The sequence below is a fragment of the Equus caballus genome, chromosome 13 (genome assembly GCF_041296265.1).
Source record: "Equus caballus isolate H_3958 breed thoroughbred chromosome 13, TB-T2T, whole genome shotgun sequence".
In the NCBI taxonomy this organism is placed as follows: domain Eukaryota; kingdom Metazoa; phylum Chordata; class Mammalia; order Perissodactyla; family Equidae; genus Equus; species Equus caballus.
Window position 1 is genome coordinate 31930967 of NC_091696.1, and position 12751 is coordinate 31943717.

Genomic DNA, 12751 nt, shown 5'->3' on the forward strand with positions numbered 1-12751 from the left:
CGTGGTCACACCTTACTGCGAGGGATGCTGGGAGATAGTCCGTCTGTGCACCCAGGGGAAACTGGAAATGGGATTTGCTGATTTCAAGGCAGGCTCTGCTTAGGCTCTGTCGTGCATAATGCCATTTTCACCTCAGAAGGAGATGTTATTAACATGGTCGCACCGGCTGGACTGGAGTTCCATCTGGGCCTCCTGGCTCCTAAGCACAATGCTAGCTGGCCTCCCGTGGAAGGAGCCGGGAAACAGGACAGAGAAGTCTAGGAACAGGGAGATGATATTGTCAACCAGGCCCCCATCATCTGGGAAAGGGACGCTACATCAGAGGCGGGGCCTGGAGCCTGACCTTTGGTGTCATTCTGAGCTGTGTGGCACTGGGGAAGTCACTTCTCTCTGAGCCTTGGTTCTTTGTAATACCAAGATGATGACACCTATCTAGCCAGGTTACTTGTGAGGGTAAAATAAGATAACACAGCCGACCGGGGCAGGCACTCAATATGTGTTAATTCAATCTGAATTAAAATCTGCATCCGGGCTTCTCACCCCTGACTGCACATTTGAATCCCCTGGAGAGTTTTTAAAAATGCAGCACGCCAGATGCCTACCCTCGGAGGTTCTGCTTTGTTCGTATGGGGTGAGGTCGGGGCAGAGGTGTCTTCTAAAACGTCTCCCTGGGCGTTTTACTTTGCAGGCAGCCTCGAGAAGCACCTTCTGTGACAATGAGTTTCAATCAGAATGGACCAACTCATAGGTCCTCCCTACTTAAGAAGTGAAGGGGTCCAGGGTCTCTAATTGCGACAAGGCGTTTAGGGTTGGGCTGGGGTTGACCTTGAGATCCGATGGGGAGCCACCGCGTCCACCAAGCGGGCAGGCAAGTCAGGAGCAGGAAAGGCCTGATGCATTTCATCCACATCTCGGCCGAGGAAGAGCACGAAAAGGTGCCATGAACAGAGGCCGGCTCTTCATCAGCGTGCCCCTGGCCCCGGATTCTTCTCTCCACCATCTGCTCTGCAAGACTGGCAGGTCCCAAAACTTACAAACAGCCCCGTCCTGTACTTCCATGTAAAACAGTGGAGCACCCTAATTCCCGGGCTATTACCAGGTCAAACAGCTTTCTGCCAGCTCAGGTGACACGTGGCAGTTGGCATTTGAACAGGTCATTTTGCAGGACCAGCAAGAGACAGTAAGTCCCACCTTGGGGCTATTACTCCGAGAGAGAGAGAGAGAGGAATGGCTACAAGCTTGCGACTTTGGTGATTTGTCTGGTGTTTCCCTCGAGAGGAGGGGAGAGGGCAGGGCCTGCAGTGGCAGGTCATTTGTTTATTTAACAGGGCATTTACCATGTGCCAGGCACATCGGACTTCACTAAGTGCTTTGCAAATGTTAATTCCGTTGAATCCCCACCACAACCTCATGAGGTTGGTACTGTTATTATCTTCATTTTACAGATGGGGAAACTGAGGCACAAAGCGCTAAGTAAATGGCTCAAGGCTCTACAGCTGGTGAGTGGCAGATCTGGGATTCAGTGGATGGACGTGGCCTCCAAGGCATCGTGATGGAGAGTGGAAAGGACAACATGGCCCCTGCATTCTTGGAGCTGACATACCCCTGGGGGGGGGGGGTGAATGACAGTAAGCAATTAGACAGATATACTAGATGCTTTCAGATTGTGACAGTGCTTTGAAGGCATCCCCGAGCAGGTGGCATTTTAAGTAAAAAGATGTGGCTATCCAGAGGAAGAATGATTCAGCCAGAGGGGACAGCAAGTGCAAAGGCCCTGAGGTAGGAACTGGCTTGGCTTGCTGAAGGAACAGCAAGAGCTTGAGGAGTAAAGGGAGTGTGGGGGGAGATGAACAGGAGAGGCGGCTGTGACAAGGCATCTGGATGGTATTAAGAACAACGGGCAGCTGCTGGAGGATGTTGAGCAGGAGAGTAACTGGGTTTGAGCTGCATTTTGCTGTAACGGCTCTGGCTGCTGGGTGGAGAAAGGACGGTGAGGGGTTGGAGGGGATCAGGGAAGCCGGTCAGGAGGACATTGCTTGTGCTTGTGCAGGCAGAAGTGAAGATGTGCGGGCCAGGAGGGGAGCAGTGGAATCGGTGTGAAGTGCATGGATCTGGGGAATGAGTTAGGCATAGAGTGATGGAATTTGCCCTGGCTAAGAGGTGGGGTGGGGGTCGAGGACAGGCCACCCTACTGTTGGCCGGCCTGGGGCAGGAGCACAAAAGGAGGCTGCATACCCTGGTGTAATCTTCAGAAGTCAGACCACTAGTAAATGAAATATATGCTGCCCCCCTGTCCCGGAAGTGTCTCTTTGTAGGGACCTGGGAGGCCAGGCTCACGTTGGGACTCCTGTGTCTCCTTGGGTTCTCCTGCAACGTGGTAGCCAAGGGAGGCTGGGGCAGTGTCCTCTGAGGTGTGGGGCCCTCTGGCCTGGCTGTAGGAGCTGCACTGGGCTGGGGAAAGGGAGGGATCAGACAAGCCTAGGTTTTCGGCTTGAGTAAGTTTTAGCCCAAGCTCACCCGCCATTGTGAAGATTAAAAGTGTTTTTTTAAGGCTTCCCTCCTCCGAGGCTGAGATCCTTGCCCTTCCTCTTCTCCCTCAAGCCTCTGCTTGTGGAGGTTTAATGCAGGTGGACCTTTGCGACCGACTCTGTGACCTCAGCTGGTTTCTAGGCCTCTTCTAGCCTTGGGATACTCAGCTGTGTATTGGACCACTGATACCTTCTTTCTACCTGCCAGCCACTTAGTGAGAGAGACAATGCCCGAAAAATGCATGAGGCAGAGACAGCTGTACAGTCACCAGAATCCCTTCCCTTTTCCCTCTGGGCACATGGCCTGCGTTTCCCGTCCCCCATGCTGTTGAATGTGGCCATGTGAGTGAGTTGTGGCCGGTGGAGTGTTGGCATAGGTGATGTCGTCTCTTGCAAACCAGGCCTACTAGAACCTTCCCCATGAGACCCTTCCTGCTCTGGCCCTGCCCCTGTCTGCTGGCTGCATGTGAGGCTCCAGCAGAAGGCTCCGGTACCTTAGAACAGGGCTTGGCAAACTCTGGCCCGCGAGCTGGATGCTGCCTGCTGCCTGCTTTTGTAAGTGAACTTTTACTGGAACACAGCCCCATCCATTCATTTGTGCATCGTCTTTTGCTATACATTTGTGCTGCAATAGCAGAGTTACGTAATCGTGACAGAGACTCTAGGACCCACAAAGCCAGAAATGTTCTCCATGTGGCCCTTCATAGACAAGTTTGCTGAGCCTTGTCCTAGAAGATGGCAGAGCTGCCGGATGGGAGGAGCTTGTCTCCCTGAGTGACCACAGGGAAGGCCACGTGCCTGACGAGCATCTCCATGCTGGACTCTCCATGAGTGAGAAATAGCAGTTTAAGTGTGAACGTCCAGTCTCACATGGTTGTTTGTTACGGGAGCTGGTATCACTAACCCTAACTGATACAGTGCCTGGTACATAGTGAGCCAAGAGCAAACGCTCGCTTCCTCCTGGTCCCCATCATTTCACACTCTCCATAAACTCTCGTATTTGAAAAAGCTCAGAAGAATGGGAGAGCTTTGTTTAGGCTTCCTTTCCCCTCCGAGCCTTTGCACAACTGTCCCCAACCCTTCTGCCAAGAACATTCTTTGCCGTTCCTCCCCCCACCCCCCACTGTCTCCCACTGAGCTTCCCGGCTCCCAGGTAGCCACCACTGCTGCCAGGCAGCCTTCCCCTCCCGCTGCGTCCGCAAGACGAGGTAGGGTGCCTCTGCCATGTGCTCCTAAATAGCCGTGGAGGCCAGTGTGGTGGCGTGGGCTCAGGCCGCTGGGCTTCAAGTCCTGGCCTGCCACTTATAAGTCGTGAGACTTTGGGCAAGCGGCTTAACCTGTCTGTGTCGCAATTTCCTTAGCGGTAAAATGGCAATAATATCATCTGTCTCATGGTGTTGTGGGAATTAAGTGAATCGAAGCGCTTGGAAAAATGTCTGCTACTTGGCAAGGGCTGAAGGAATGTTAGCTGGATTCTTCCTGTCATTCTTTTTTTTTTTGAAGATTGGCACCTGAGCTAACCTCTATCGCCAATCTTTTTTTCTTCTTCTCCTTCCTCTTCTCTCCAAAGCACCCCCGCCCCGCCCCTGTACGTAGTTGTAGATTCTAGTTGTAGGTCCCTCTGGTTGTGCTATGTGAGACGCCGCCTCAGCACGGCTTGATGAGCGGTGCCATGTCCATGTCCAGGATCTGAACCAGCGAAACCCTGGGCTGCTGAAGTGGAGCGTGCAAACGTAACCACTCGGCCACAGGGCGCCCTGTCTTCCTGCCATTCTTATTGCTGTGCCTGTCCCGGCGCGGCTCCCACGCCCCCACGAGAGCGCTTCCCTTGGCCTGTGAGATGCTGCCGTGTGGCAGGCTCTGGCACACTGTGCGTGGGGAGTGAGTCCTCTGGGCTTGGGATGCAGGCTCTGCAGACACGTTGCCGGGCAGCGTCTGGGAGAAGTTTGGGGACTAAGGTGAAGCCGTGGAGCCTGAGCAGTGTCTGCTGGGAGGAGACAGGCTGTAAGCCTTGGAACCCACTCGTATCAGTCAAGGCTCTTTGTTGCAAACCACAGAGGCCTCTCCGGCAATCTGAGTTAGAAGGGGAATAAAAAGTGATTCCATAGATCACAGACCTTCCAGAGGGCTCCCCCCAGACATGGAAGCTGGACGGGCAGGAGGAAAGCTTAAACTAGACCATCCGACGGTCCCGGTGGAGACTCTCTCCCTGCCATCCCCAGCCGGAGGCACCCATTACACGGGGTTCCCACCGTAAACTCTGCAGCAGCTGCTCTGTAGGCAGGATGCCTCTCCTGTCCTGTTGGGTGTCCCCTGGACAGATGGCACAGGCGAGCATGCGGAGTCTGGGAAAAGGAGCCTCTTGATGCCAACCCCACCCACCCCTGCCTCATGGAATCCTGGGGACCAGATCCTTTATTTCAGCCCCTTCTGCTAACAGCACTGGTGGATAATAATACTGATAACTGACATTTCTGAATCCCCGCAGGGCACCAAGCACTGAGCCCTGTGTTTTACAGCGAGGTCTCCCATTATCTTCACAAAAATCCTAGGAAATAGGTGCTATTATGTGCTTCATTTTACATATGATGGGACCAAGGCTTAGAGAGGTCAAGTAACTTATCCAGGGTCACATAGCACAACAGAGAATTCAAATCCAAGTGAACTCCAGAGCCCAGATTCTTGACTGCCACCTCATACTGCCGTCTTTACTCTCCTGGGAAGCTGCTCGGTGATTCAGACAATGGAAAGAAGGAGGGCCTCTGTGCATTCATGAAACCTGGTCTGGGCCAATCTTCTCCTCAGGAAGGGTGTTCCACAGGGAGACGTCAAAATTGTGCATTCCAGCTGAAGCAGTGGTGATGGGGGGATCCCTAGCCTGGGGGACAATGAGCTCCTGTCAACAAGGCTGATGACATCAGTGCTCCAGGATTCTTCTCCCCGCCCCCCCACTCCATCCTCCTTTGTCTTCCCTCACTTTCCATTGTCACAAGCTCCATCAGCACCACCGTCCCTATTCATCACGCTCTGCCATTATCAGCACCGGCCCACTGTCCTTGTTCTATTATGACCACAATGATGACCATCGCCTGTGGCACTACCGCTGTCACCATACACTACTGTCACCAAGCCACTGCCGCCATCACCAAACCATCAATGCTACCATGTCTACCATCGTTATGACACCATCACCAGCACTACTATCACCACCATCAATTCCACCAGCACTGTCCTCATCCCCACCCCTGTTCTGTGAGCCTGTTCACCATTATCATTCACCAGGATCCACCACGGTCACCACTACTTGACTATCCTTGTCACCCCGCCCCCCCCCGCACTGCCTTTATTGCCCCCATCACTGATATTTTCATCACCACCAATATGTCAATATGTCACAGATATTTTGAGTCTCTCCTGTATGTTAAGCTTTTGTTAAATGCCAAGATGTCAAGATGTGAACATGATTAACAAAGGACTAGGATTCGCATTCACCATCATTACCATCATCAGTTACTAGTGGAAACTCATTACTGCCATATTAATTGCCATCTCTGCCTAAATAGTTGCTTTGCAAAGAACAGCATCTTTTAGAATCTGTGAGCTCATCTACAACATGTCCTGGAACCCAGCTCCGACTTTCCGTCCCATCTCCTTCCCCGTCCCACGGGTCCCACTCACGAATTTCTTGTTGGCTTTGCCCAGGGGTCACCAGAGGGAACTTTTCCCACTCTCCCATCCTTTTCCAGGCCTCTTCTGCCTGTCTGACCAACTGGATGCTGGACTCTCATGCTTCCCAGCTCCAAAGCGGTGATATAATTATTATCATGTGTTAAGTGGCCTTAGGTAAATGTTACTTGGCTGAAAGCAGAAGATGGGAGAAATCCACTTCCCATCGCCAAGGTTCTGTGGGGCTCTGGAAGCCTTTGTCTTCTGGAGACTGGGTGGGGATTCTGAGGAAAGTGATCTTTCCTCAGAACCAGGCCGCAGAGAGGGAAGGGGCGCCAAGCTGGGCCTCAGCTTAGCCCCCAATGGCCCGTCAGAAGGAGGCGGGTTTCAGTCGGTCGTGAGAGCCTCTGGTGGGCGGATGGGCTCTGCTCGGTGGGCTGTGCTCCCCAGCCGCTGTGGCTCCGTCTGCATTGTACTCTGATGTGCTCCACTACTTCCTAACTGTCATGGGTCATGGGCAGCTTACTGGACTTTTTTGTGCCTCAGTTTCCCCAACTGTAAAACAGAGATAATCACATCTCTGCTGCTTGTGCTTCTGCTTGTGCCGAGGGGGGCGTGAGAGCTCCCACCTAAAGCCGGAGCAGAGTAATCGCCCATAGTCAAGGTCATGGTAGGAGCAACAGCACAACCACTGACACTCATGCTACAAATTATGACAATGACTAGCGGCTTTAGGGGCCCAGGGTTCAATAGCACGACGGCCATTCTAACTCACATTGAGTGAATTAAAAACGGTCATTTCCACTGTTCCTGTGGCTCTCACAGCCACGCAGCTGCCCTCCTTCAGTGGGGCTTGACAGAGGCAGTGCAGAGATTTGGGTCCAAATCCTGATTCTGCCAGTTACTAGCTGTTTGACCTTCAGCAAGTCCCTTAACCTCTCTGTGCCTCAGAAGTTATACAATGGGGATAATCGTAGTGATGACCTCACAGAGCTGTGGTGCTGCTTAAATACTTACGTGCTTGGCACAAGGTCAGCGTGCGGCAAGTGCTTCCTGTTATCATTATTAATTAGTCAGTCAACCAAACAAATGTGTCAGGCATTCCAGTGGATTCCAAGTGGATTCAAATATGTTGAAATGTGCCAGGAACACCAGTGGAGGTGAGCCTCCCCTCCGTGTTTGCTTAAGGCCTGAGAGGCGTCCGGAAAGCACATCCCTCAGGAGCAGGGCCCGGGCTGGGGTGAGGCCAGGAGGCCCCCGGGACCCCAACTGAAGGAGGCCCTCTCGCTCCACAAGCGGGAGACTGAGTGCCTCCTTAAACTGTGCGTCCTGAGCACTTGCTTGTCCTGACCCAGGCAGGAAGCCAGACTTGCCCACGGCTCCAGTGGTCCAGTGGTCGGGACCAGGGTGCTGAGCATCAGAAGGCCTTGCAGCAGCCAGCAAGGGGTGTAGAAAGAAAGGCGTCACTACAGTGCTGCCACCGATGTTGGTCACGCTCTGAGATCCCTTCGAACCCCTTGGGCAGTTGTCCTGCCTCCCAAGGTAGAAGCCAGGAGGGCGGAGTGGCAGGCTCCCGCCGCTGGGGCACAGACCAAGCTCTCAGGACAGTGGGAGGAAGGTCCTGGCCGGAGCGCCCGTGGCCCGGCCCTGGCGGCGTGGACGGCAGTGGTCTTCTGTGTGTATTCTTGCAGGGTAATCTGCACACTGTTCCTGGCTTTGTGGGCTGAGCTTGACTCTGGCCCTTCTGGAGACTCCGTGAATGTCGCCTGATGGCTGCCTGTGTCAGCTAACCTTGCTAGAGTGGGGCCTGTTGCAGGCACCCAAGAGCCCTGGCTGGCACAGACGAGATGAGGCCTCGCGGAAGCCAGGGCAGCACAGGCCTGGAGCTGGGAGCCGGAGGGCAGCGGCCCGCTCCTTCCTTCCCCTCTCATCTCTGTGTCTCTGTCCATGCACACGGGTGTGGTTTCTCAGATTTTCTGCTCACGTGGGGGCCGTGGTTACCTGGGCCAGCCCTCACAGAAATAGACCCCGTGTCTCCTGGCCCCGGCACCAAATTCTTGTGAGAAATACATCTGAATGGCCCACTGCAGGCCAGCTGCCCATGCCTGGTCCCGTCGCTGTGTCCAGGGAGCGGAGATACACTGTATGCACACTCTTGCTGGGTCCCCTCCCTTTGGCAGTTCTCAGGAAGGAGAGTTCCCTGCGAGCTGGCAGGTATCCCTCAGGATCCACCAGAGGCAAGAAAATTTCTATGGCTGAAGCCAAGGAGGCCGTTCAGATCTTTCTGGTGGCCCCCGCCCTGTGGGGCTGGTCTCAGTGCAGGGTTGGACATGGCTGTAAGTCAAACCGGAGAGAGCTGTTTCATTCTGGAACACGCTGGGCCCAAGCAGCTCTGACATGAGGCTGCTATAACAGTGAATTAAAAAAAAAAAATGGACTTTTCTTACCCTGCTTCTCCCTCCCTGCCACAGAGCACACAGCAGCGACATCTGGAGGTCCGGGTGGTGGGTACACGGGTCCTGGCGAGGGAGCGGTCACTCCCAGTGGGTGCAGTCTCTTTGGGAGGACATGGGGATACTCTTTGGTGATCCTATAAATACCACTGATGGGAGAATAGGACTCTTGGGGCACGGTCCTTGGAAAAGCAGGTAGATGTGAGTCACTGCTGCTAACGGGCAAGTGGCCCGGGGACCGCAGGTGACGACGTCCTTCCTCAGTGCCTGCCGTGCTGGCCGGGGAGGCGCCCACCCTCCAGGCCCCAGGATCCCAGGCAGTGGGCTATTCTGCTTTATCCACAGGAGCACACTCAGCTCTAAATGCATGCAGAAGTCCAAGTGGGAAGAACAAGAAAGCCTTTCGGTTGGTTTTACAGAATCAAAGTAAAATGTACTGTTTCATAGACTCTAGACTTTTCTGAGGGAGAGAATCCCCTGCTCTTATAAATAAGAGACTTAATTCATGGGTACTCACAACCCCCCCGGGGACGGCCCTTCCATCTGTGAAGTCCGTGCACGTGGGAGGGGAAGCGGACCCCCTGGCCCTTCCTGTCGGGGGCCTGCCTGCTGCCAACTGGAGAGTCTGGAGATGCCCCCGGCCTTGTCGTGCGTCCTGGTCTCTGCCCCCGCCGCCCCTCTTCCATTTGAGTCTCCAAAGGCAGTGGACGCCTTCTCCTGCCTCTGAGCATTTAGGCATGCTGAACTTCTTGCCTTTTCTGCGCTCTTGTCCACTTGGATCGCTCCGGCCATTCTTCCAGAGCCCTCCTCAAGCGTCCTCTCTGCAGACACTCGAGCTCACCTGCCCAGGGTCTACTCCCCGTTCTGAGGACAGAACTCTAATGTGTGTAAGTCTGGGGGTGTCGACAGGATGCTCTCCCTTGCAGGGAGGGAGGCCCTGTGACGTCGGCATCGCCCTCCTCGCCAGTGCTCCGGAGTGAGTGTGATCACGGCCACAGTGACCTCCCAGCAGACTCGTAGGTGACCTGAGACGGCATTTTGCCAGCCTCTGGGGCTCCGGCACACACGCCCTGTTCCTCAACCCGCAGATGGACTCAGACGACCTGCATTCAAAAGTGGCTTCTGCCCAACTTCCTCATTGTGTGACCTCAGGCTGAGCCTGTTTCCTCATCCTGAAATAGGAGCAGTGATAACCCTGGCTTCTCAGGCTGTAGGAAGGACCGGACTGGAGTGCAAACTCCATGAAGATGGTATGCCCATGCTACATATGCGCACAGTAGGTGCCTCACAGATTTGTATTGAGTGGATCAGTGGGCAGGTCTCAGCAGAGTGACCGGTTCAAGAAATCTTAGCCACAAAGCTAAATGAGCCCCAAGCAGGATGCAGGCCACAGTCCCTGTGGGAGACATGGTAGGGGGAGAAAGGATTAACTGGGGGGTCCCCCCACCTCTCCCCATCACAGCAGATTGCTTTCATCAGATTTATGCAAGGGTTTCGTTCCTGAAGTTATGCATTATTCAAGACGAAATTTCCCAGAGGGATGAATGTAAAGGAAGAGATGCATTATTTCAAAATCTGAGCATATGGCAAGTCTCTATTAAAATTCTTAAATCGCCCGATTTCCAAGTCACATAATGCAAATTCTCATAAAATGCGATGCATTGTTTCAGGGTTCTGGACAAGATTTGGCAGGCAGAAAGTTCGCTGAGGATGGAAAGTTCCTGCCCTGCCACTGGCCTCCCAAACTGTGGAGGGGCTGTGGTCAGAGGCGAGGTTGGGTCACGATTATTTGATACTAAAGTGCCAACGTCAAGGAATGATTTACTTTCACAAAATTAGAGCTGATTCAGTTATTCCTAGGAAGCAGTGTGAGTCAGTGAAAAAATTGATTCATGTCTTTTTCTCTTTTTTCTTACGGCTTTAGGCTCATTAGAAAGGAATGAAGGAAACCTTTCCTCCCATTTGCCCGGAAGCTTGTTGTGAAGGCGGAGGCGCCCCCGCCCCCAGGGCAGAAGTGCAAATGCAAGTGCTGCAGGAAACCCTGAGCCTCGGCCGGCCCTGCACCTGGGGCCCGGGACTCTGCATTGTCACAGGGGCAGGTGGTAGGAACGCAGGGCCGTGAGGTTCCCCGAGGGGAATTTTGCCAGCTCCCGTGGGAGGCAGAGGGGAAGGGGCTGGTGCGCGGAGGGGAGGAGAGAGTTTTGTATCCGGGCCTGGGTGAGGGGATGTGGCTGCAGGTTCTGGAGCTGGGGGTGGTGTGGGTGCGCCTCCTTGCAGAGTCCCTCCAAGATGGTGGTGGCTCTATGAGGACTGTGAAAACTGGACTCCCAGGCCCGCAGCCTTGGGAATGTTGTCCATGTGCCTCAAACAGGTCTGCTTGAGTGGAGAGGACCCTCGAGGGTATCTGTCACCCATCCCAAAGGGCAGTTGTTGGTGGGACATTGTGCACGATGGTGACGATGTCAGTAGCAACAGTTATCAGTTGCCCACTAGTGCCAGGCACTGATCTTACTATATTAAATACACTAAGTCACAGATCTTGTTATTATCCCCATTTTACAGATGAGGACACTGAGGCACAGAGAGGTTTAGCAACTTGTCCAAGGTCACACAGCCAGTGAAAGACAGAGCTGGTGTTGAAATTTAGACAGTAAGCTTAGAGTCTATTCTGGGTCCTGGTGCTCTGCAACTGTGAGGATGGTGACCACATGAAATGGAGACTGAGTCCTTTCTAATTATTTTGGACCAAACCCTGGGATGCTTATAAGACCCAAGGAAGACAGACTCCCGAAACTGACTACTATTGAAGTTATCATCTCCGTTAACCAATGGGGGTATGACTTGATTTAGACATGTATGAAAATGGGACATAGGGGGCCGGCTCCGTGGCCGAGTGGTTAAGTTCACACGCTCTGCTTCAGTGGCCCAGGGTTTCGCCGGTTCGGATCCTGGGCGCAGACATGGCACTGCTCGTCAGGCCATGTTGAGGCAGCGTCCCACATGCCACAACTAGAAGGACCCACAACTAAAATATACAACTATGCACAGGGTGGATTTGGGGAGAAAAAGCAAAAAAAAAAAAAAAAAAAAATACGGGATGTCTCTTGCACCTCAGGAGTTGTAGAGCAATTCCTACCTGTGGCCCCAACAAGAAGGTCAGAGTCACTTGCTTGCCTTTTAGATATGCTTTCTTTCTTAATTGAATGTTTTGAATAGATGCTGTATTGTATTTAACACTTCCCAAATCAAAGTAATATAAGAAGATATTTACAAAAACGCATCGCTCCTTTTACGTGCATTGCCTTCTCTCCCCACCTTAGATGGCCATGTTTATTTCTTTTTGTGTCTCCTTCCAGTAGGTCTTTATGCGAATACAAGCAATCACGTGTGTGTATCCCTCCCCGTCTTTTACCCAAAGGGAGCAAACTATCCACCCTGCTCTCTATCTTGCTTTATTCCGTTTTCTAGGATATTCTGGAGCTCTTTCCATATCAGCACAGAGAGCGCTTCCTCGTTGTTAATATTTTTTACAGCTGCTGGTGGGGTGCTGGAAGCAGCTTGTAGCGGCTCTGAACTGTTAAACGGTGGGAAATTGCGGGAGCCGATGGACGTCACGTTGGTCGACTGAAACTGGCCATGGTGGAAGTATCTGCACAACGGGAACGGGCACCTGTAAGTCAGGGCGTCCCCTCTCAGAGAGCTGCGTGGTAAACGCCTACGCTTTTCCACCTGCTGACGGTTGCTCTAAGGTTTAGTTAACCAGTATCCTATACATGGAGGGTTCTGTTGTTTCAAGTATTCCTTTTTTTTTTTCTTAATGTTGCTTCAATGAATTCCTGCTGTCTGCACTGAGAGAGAGAGAGAGAGAGGGAATTGTGACAGCCACGAGGATGCACACTGCACACCAACCCCTATGCTTACCACTCAGGGTGGTCTTGGACCTGCTGCCTCAGCACGTCCAGGCGCTTGTTAGAAATGCAGACGCTCAGGCCCCACCCCAGAATGACGGAGGCACGGTCTGCATTTCAACAAGATGCCCAGAGGGCTCCCTCCATAGACTCCTCTATGCCACAGCCTCAGGTGGGGGCCGGGGCACCCGGGGGT